This window comes from Octodon degus, unplaced genomic scaffold, assembly GCF_000260255.1.
Source record: "Octodon degus isolate 3935 unplaced genomic scaffold, OctDeg1.0 scaffold00202, whole genome shotgun sequence".
Lineage (NCBI taxonomy): Eukaryota > Metazoa > Chordata > Mammalia > Rodentia > Octodontidae > Octodon > Octodon degus.
Window position 1 is genome coordinate 2980734 of NW_004524778.1, and position 8280 is coordinate 2989013.

Genomic DNA, 8280 nt, shown 5'->3' on the forward strand with positions numbered 1-8280 from the left:
TTATGTTGCATTTCATATATATATAATTGAAAATTAAATCTTGTTTCTGGGCTCATTCAACAATATATTTCAGTCATAGCCTTTTATTAAATAAAATGAATGTTTTACAATACCAATCACAGATCATTTATCATAATATTTTTTTCTTTTCTGTTTTGTATTGCTCTTTTATATTTCTTTCATCATCCTTTGTTTTGTGTTTATTTATTTTAAAATTTAATTCATACCTCATAAACATCCATTTCTATTTTGTAATGCAATATTTGGAGAAACAGGATTCTATGAATTGAATCTCAGCTACCATGGATTACATGGATTATCTTAGAAATCAGACTTCCAAAAGACATAAATTTACCTTCACCAATCCATAGTTAAAAAACCCCTAAGAAAAATCAAATTTAAAATTATAATAAAATCCAAATACATTTCTTCTAGTATTTAGGGCCACAGTGGGAAGGTCAAAGAGTGAAACATTGCAAGAAAGTCACATTTCAATTATAGGGTGAAGATAAGCTTCCAAAAACCTCGGCAAAGACCCCTGCGTGCTGTCTCCCAGGAAGGAGGACCCACGTCTCCTTACCCGCTGTATAATCTTCTCATCAGTCTTCTCCCTGCTGGCCTTCCCTGTGTCCCTATCACACTTTCTCATCTCTTGTGGCTCCCTGGATCCATATCCAATTACACTGTACTTTGTGCATTATAATTTTCATTAAATGCTGCTTTTGAACAAAGCCCGATGGGACTCTAATCGTGAAAACTGAGTGCAGCTCATAAGAATATTTTTTAAGTGTGAAATCCTCTGATAAATGTTCCACATCTACTCAAAGGTTAGTTGTTCTATCCTTTCCTTCTCCAAAGTCACAAAATCATACATTAGAGGGAAAAAAAAAAAGCAAAATGTTAGTGTTTACACTCATATTTTTCAAACTAAAGTTGTTTTCTTAAGATACATAGAGAACAAGTTTTACTTTATTTACAATGGATAGTTATTTTTGAATGATTCTTTTCTGTTTTCTTATGGGAACAATTTTTTCTGTTTTTTTTTAAATCTTCTTTTGTTTTTGCTTCCCTATGCCAAAACTTTTTGTTTTATAATCATTGCATTGTTCCACATTAACATTTTTCCAAAGAGAAGGAATATAAATATACAAAAAACCTGGGAATAAGAACATAAACAATATTAGACTCCCTGATTTTGATAGCAATTATTTTTTGTCTAAGACCAAGAAGACCATCTGGGTCTTTGTGTGATGTACACTGATGATTCTTCAACCAAAGTTTTCAAATAATATTTATGTTTCCTTAGTGGAAACAAAGTACAGGACTTTGCCATTAGAAAGTTGATATAAAGGGTCAGAATACAGATATGAGCAGCACTTTGAATATGTGTATAGGAAATTTGCTGTAAAAACTTACCTCTTTTTTCATTAATTTCTTTTTTAAAAATTTATGTATTTGGTACAAAGCCTCACTATGTGACTCAGTCTCCTAGTTATCCTCCTGTTTTAAGCCTCCTCAATGCCGGGATTACATGCACGCATCACCCTGCCTGGACTGGGTTGCCAGCTCAGCACACCTGGGGGCAGGGCTGGGGGCAGGGACGGCATGGAATGCTGTACTAGGAATCAAATCCTGGTCCCTGTGCTTGCATAAGCAGGTGTTTAGTCTGCTGAGCTGTTTTGCTGGCCCTTACATTAATAATTTATAACAACCACGGAATGACTTCCAGGTAGAATACTTCAATTCTTTGTAATTTTACCACACTGTCAGCTTTACCTAAAATTCCTAATAGTAAAAAATAAAACTTATAAGCACAGCTACTTACCTATAATTGTGATAACAGGGAAAAACATATAAACACTGCCAATCACTGTTTCTGGTATTCCTTCCCTCTTCTCACACACATACTCATGAAAGAGAGAACATGGTTATGAACACTGCATCAGAGATCTGATCACCATTTTCCTGATTTATTAATTCTGTACTAGCTGGTGATGTACTAATTTAGATATATCATTATTGTAGACTAAACTGTTATATATGATTTAGAAAGGAGTGTTTCTATACCATGTCTGGGCCATTTTCAACAATATTAAGTTTGGTAAAACTACACCTCATAGTGCCAGAAAAAAAATGGACAGAAATATTGATCTCTCTTTTTCCACTAAGTACAGAATAACCCAGTTTGACTAGTGTCTGCGTGTCTCCCAACTAAGTGTAATCCATGGGATTTCTTTTGTCATTTGTAGTAAAATAAATAAACCTTGCAAGATCTAGTATGAATAGAGATGACTAGATGTGATACAAAAGGAAGAGGAAGACTTATAAGTGAAATTTTCAAAGAACCTTATTCCATTTTCAAAATTTGTTGTATCCAACTGCAACCATACTGTAATAGAATTCTGAAAATGTTCTAGGAAAATCAGTGTCTCCAAGTAGACCTTAACTTAACCAATATCACCTCCTATTTGGTAGGCAGATATTGTGACTAACTGGAATAGTGTGACATAAAAATAACATTATCTCAATGTAGGGGAATGATTACCCGAGGTTATCTTGGCTGTTCTCCAAGTATCTCCCTTTAGAACTTACTTAGTCTCCATAAAGTGCCTAGTCATGACAGACCTTCACTAAATCATGGGGGAGAAAAGGACAGAGAGGGAGTTACAGGAGGGCTCTTGGCTCCCGCAACCAAATGAACCTTCACATCTCAAATAAGCTGCCAGGGGTTTCCCCGCAGATTCTTGCAATTTATGTCTTTCCAGAACGATACCAATTGGAGCAAAATAATACTTTCTGATATATTCAAAAGCTCAAAATTTTTGTGACATGATGTAGGCTGCTGCCACCTGCTTTGTGGCAGTATGTGTTTGGCCCTGCCACTTGAAAGCACACTACTCTCTGGTTACCACACGGAGGAAGAGAAGATGCTCAGGATCATTTTCTAGCTATGTCACACCAGTGGCTGAACTGATTGAATTCTGTTAGAACACCACTGAAAGACAACTATCCTCATGTTATGGAGCCATCAACATACCTTCATCTTTTCAAATCTTAGTAATGAGACTAAACTACTAATACAGAGAGAGAGAGAGAGAGGGAGAGAGAGAGAGAGAGAGAGAGAGAGAGAGAGAGAGAGAGAAGGACCTGACACTATTTGTTTTATTCTTCTGTAAAGGAGAAATTTCAGTGATTTTCACTGAACTCTCATCTTGTAAAATAGCTCTGACCTAACTCAAAGACCATGTTTTGCAAAATAAGTACAAGAATGTATTGTTTTGTCAAAAATTGAAATTATTCATGGACATTTCTGTGGTTCTCTTCATGTTAACCAGTTTTATCAGTCTGGGTCTTTATCATTTGTGTTTAGAGTAATTTTCTTTTATTTTCAAAACTCAAAAATAATGCTTTTTCAAGGTACATTTACAGAGGTACAATACCCAGGGATCAAAATAGGAAGAAATGGAAAAATATTCTCATTGTACATTTAGAATAATACCACAAAGGGATTCTTCAACACCATTTTTTGTGGAACAGGCAAAATTATCCCTGACTCATTGTGGGAAACTGGTAAGTGGTGTTACAATCTGAATGTAACATTGCAAACTCTGGCTCATAAACCAAATATTGAGCTGTGCTTATTTTGCAAATAAAGTTTTATTGGAATATCTAATCATTTACCAATGATCTGTAGTTGGCTCTATACCCCAAAGACAGAATTAAATATCTATGACAAAATACATATGATAAATGGATCCATAATTATTAACCATCTAGTCTGTAATGAAAAATTGAGGTAAAATTTCACTTTGCTTTCAGATAGAATTCTACTTCTCTTTCCAGTTATAGATAAGCTTCACATAAAGTCAAGAGAACATTATTGTTTGTTAGCTTATTATGTATGTGCCTATTTATTGTACTTAAGGGGTTTCAATGAAATACGGTGATGTTTTACAAATTTTTCTGGTCCTTTAAAACTTCTGGGGAAATGTTGTTTTTTTTTTTTTAAATATACTGTGGACTATTCTGACCTAGCATTTCTGTTAAATTTCATTAATTTCTTATAGGAACCCCAGCAAACATATTGAAAATTTTGAGAGGGCCCAAGAAGACCACGTCTAAACACCTACTAACTAAGCATTTCTATCCTTAAGCATAACAACCATAATAATGCCCACTCAGATTTGGTACCTAAATCCTACCAATTAGCGTTTGTTAACCTGTGAAAATCCTACCTCCACTGAATTCAGAGCATTTGTTCTGCTATGTTTTCTCAGGTCATATGATAAGGTACTCATTTCACTAATATCTGACAGCTACACAGATCTCTAAGTCACAAAAACACAAGACTCCCTGTGTGATATGGCATTCTTGTGTTCTTGTGCTGTGTTTGTGTGTTGTGTGCTTGTTGCATTTATATACCCTCCTTAGGTGTGTAAAAGCACACATTTTCCTCTTTATACATTCAAATAATTTTCATAGCTATTACCTACTTTCTTATCAGTACTATGCATATGTGCAGAGCAATAAATAACTTCCAGTTTCTAAAACCCATGCCCCTAATATGTCCCAATATTTATGCAATCCAGGTACTTCTATCAAACCAAGTTCCCTTCATTCTAAGTTATTATCACTTCTTTTTTACAAATTAACATGGCTGCTTCATTCTTGTTCGCATACCTGTCTGATACAAAGATATGGTCAAAATCTCTACTTCCTGATAAATGATAATTTTACTTGTTTGTGTATGATTTTCTTATAGATTCCATTTGTGCCTGGGATGACATCCAGAGTATTTAATATGGCTTATATATACTTTAAAATTTAGTTCCTTTTACCTCATTGTCTAACCCATTGCCTCTCTTGGCCGAGAACTACAGACACAATGTTCCAACTGTGTAATACTTTTTATTTTTTCTTCATCTCATATTCGTTCGATGTAGTCTCTGCTTGAAATATGCCAAAACACATGTGTAAGGAAAAGGGATCCACACAAATACCAATCATATTTGAATTTCCGGACTCAATTGGCAGAAGTTCCAGGAGAAATGAGAATTTCCTTGTCCACTACATCCTGGATAATTAGCCAAATAAATTGGGGGCAGTACAGCTAACAATATCTTTTTCCCTCAATATCTGTTCACATTATTTTGTTTCAACTTACCATAGTTCTAAAATTGCACTTTTTAAAATTTAGGACAGACTTCACAGAGTGCACAGGGTCTCTCTGTGTAGATTGGACTTGTAGTGATTATCCTATTTACAGCCTCCCAAGTGCTGGGATTACAGACACATGCTACCATGCCCAGTCTCAATTGCAGTCTCAGCGCACCCCTGGGAGTGGGGCTGGCACGGCAGGCCCAGGGATTGAACTTCCAGACCCTGCATCTATGCAGATGCTTTAATTCTCTGAGCTATTTGCCTGGCCAAATATAAAAATTCAAGTACTCCCCAGTGAACAGCTAGTTTAAGAACTGAAGTCTAATATCTTTATAATGAGTTAATCAAAACTTTTATTTGTATACTCTACCTAATAAATGTTCAGAAATATTGCTACATTCTCAACATTTCTGTAATAAATTAGCTGGTGTTATATATTTTTATACTAGAAATAAAATTCCATGTTCACACAATTTAGAGCTACTTGAATCTGCAAATTGAACAGGTACATCTGGGACTTGTAAAGTTCTTTAACAGATATTCAGGATTCACTTGTGAAATGCTAAATAAAGCTAATATCACAAATCAAATCACATTTTTCCTTTTCTGACCAAGACTCCAGATTGTTTCATATGAAAGATGTGGTCCCATAGGAAGACTAAGATGATAACAGAAAAAAGAGATCACTATACAACACAGTGTTTATTTAGGGACGAATCAATGCATTGTTATTTAATTTATCACAACCACCTGTTCCTATTTGACCTGTAGCCCTCTCTTTCCTTTCCTTTTCTTTCCTTTCCTTTCCTCCTCTCCTTCCCTTTTTCTTTCTTTCTTTCCTTCTTTCTTTCTGAAAATCTGGCTAAAGAAATTTATTATGCAAAATGTAATATTTGGATTCAATCACCTTTAATTTTCAAATAAAGAATTCAGACCTGCATGAAGGATATGTGGATTCAAGCTAGAGAATTTTCTTGAGGATATCTTTTCTTATGTTAAAATAGGAAAGATGGTAATGTGTGTAAAAGATTTACCAGGGGTTTTGCTGTAGGCTGCAATTTCTTTTTGATCCTGGGGAGAAATGTATGGTAATTTTCATAGATGGTTCAGATCTTTAGATTTCTATTTAAGATATAATGGAATCTTCTTGAAGATGAATAAATTACTTTTAAAATCATAAACTTTTTTGTTGAAAATTACATAAAAATTACTGAAATTTATTCTTATCACTGAGATAGAGAGGTAAATTCACTAGGTTGCAGATCACATAAGGAATCTTAAATAATTATCTTCAGCACATTTGCCATGTATTTTAAGAGCAAATTTGTTTAATACAGTTTCACATGTAGGGGATTATTTATATAAAATATATATTTTCTTTTGAGAATCATTATTTCATAATCACTCTATATCAATAATAAAGTATTCTTTTAAACCACAGTTAATATAATTATAACATCTATCAATTATATAAGAGGATCAAGTTTATGTCTTATTTTTGCCTTGGTATTTAACCTTTATTTTAAATACCACTACATTTCCTCAAAATACCATGCTTCTTTAATGAGCTCTGCACATCATAAGCAAAAACTTTTTAGAAACTTGGATGGATAATTATGATCTCATTAAAATGCAAAGTCTTCAGAGGTTCTGCTAATCATACTCCTGTTGATTTTCTGGTTGTGCAGAACTGAATAGCAATATTGTTCTCAATCTATGTAAAATGTGAAAATTTGAGAGATGGGTCACATTTGATGTTGCTTCCTGGTCACAGAAATAATTACCTGGCAATTTTTTCTTAGGATTCTGCGATATATAAAACTGTACAGATGTGTGGGTTTCCAGTTGAAATAACATTCGGGCTTAAAATTTGATTTGCTGTTTGAACAACTGCAGATTGATATTTATAAATGGCCAAATCTAGATTTATTTATTTATTTATTTATTTATTTATTTATTTATCATTTATTGCAGAACTGGGGATTGAACTCAAGCCCTTGTGCTTGCCAGGCAAGCACTTATTCTACTAAGCTATCTTCCCAACCCCAAAATCTAGTTTTATATATCATTAATTTTCCACTCTTGAGAATTAGTAAGTACTAGTGAGTCTAACTCATTTTGTTAGTCTTTGATCCAGTACGGAAACTCTACTAAAAGTATATTCTGACATACATAGAAGTGACCACTTACATCGTTCTTGAAAAGTGTGAATTCTTGTGGTTTTTTGATTTATATTATCTTTGCATTACCACTATAGCAAAGAAGACTGGAGATGGGCAGTCTGGTCCATTGTAACTGTCTCCTGTAATATGATATGAGCAAAATAATCTTCTGGGAGCCAGTTCCCTCCGAATTGTGTCTAATTTTGAAAGAGACATTTCTGAACTTCAGAATATGTTGATAAATTTTCAGAACCACAATGAAGCATGCTTAAGTCATTCATTAATTCTTTTCTCCAAAATACTTTCTTGAAAAGACAATCATTTTGATGTGCCAAATAACAAATTGTACAACTATGACAAAGTGGATCACCACCGAATCACAGGTCAGAACAACACCTCAATGTGCATAAAATAAAGTGAAACGAAGTAAGATGTACTTGAAAACATGTGATATTTTCTCTTTAATGCTACAAAATATTTCCTTTCATTTATTTCCATTTTATAATATTATATAATGAATTTCTATTTCATAACATTATTTTTTTGATTGTGCAGGTGATCAAACTTGGGACCTTGCACATGCTAGAAAACTTTTCTGGGGCTGGTGAGATGGTTCAGTGGTCTAAAGCACCTACATAGAACAAGCTAAGCTAACCAAAAGGACAGCGACCCCGGTTCAATCCCCAGCACCACATGCCAGCCAGCCCGCCCCCTGGTGGGCTGAGCTGGCCACACAAACACACACACACACACACACTAAAATAAATAAATAAATTTAAAAAAAAAAGAAACAAAATCCAATAATATGCTGCATACAAAAACACATTTAACTCAAAAGAAAATTCACAGAGAAAGTCAAAGAATGGAAAACAATCTTATATGCCACAGAAAAACAGGAAGAAACAATGATAGCTATACTGCTTGCTGACAATAACAACTTCACACCAAAAATAATCCA